This window comes from Cupressus sempervirens, chromosome 11 (assembly GCF_028749045.1).
Source record: "Cupressus sempervirens isolate cs-2001-9-10 chromosome 11, ASM2874904v1, whole genome shotgun sequence".
NCBI classification, from domain to species: domain Eukaryota; kingdom Viridiplantae; phylum Streptophyta; class Pinopsida; order Cupressales; family Cupressaceae; genus Cupressus; species Cupressus sempervirens.
In genome coordinates, this window is record NC_143128.1 from 494196131 (window position 1) to 494196698 (window position 568).

Sequence of the window (568 nt, forward strand, 5' to 3'; positions counted from 1 at the left end):
GCCTTGCAATCAAACAAGTTCTTAATGCTTACAATTTTACAACAGCCAAACAACTTTACAACAATAGAATAGACTTTACAACCCAACAAATGGTCAAATTATTGTTACATCACATGTAGACATTGTCAAAGAACCCAACAAATTTCTCACCAATCAAACTCATGCAATGTTCCTTCAAAATTCATATCATCAAAAGTTTCTCTTCTTTTGTGGGTCCATTTACAACTTGGTTTTGTTCACTTTGCTCAAATTTCAATTGATTTTATACAACTACTATAGCTTAACCACAGCTTAACCACTAGACAACATGAGAAACCTATTTCAAACCCTACAACTCAAAATAAAACCACAATGTTCCTCTTCCTATATTAGGATTAGGGAAACCACAATGTTTCTCTTCCTATATTAGGATTAGGGTGCGTAATGTGACCATATCCCAAATTAAAATGTAACACCATATCTATATCACAACATTTAATCGTTATTCTTAATTTATATTAAGAATTTGCAATAACTCAACATATCAATATTATAGTTAAATCACTACTACAAACACCTTAAAACCATA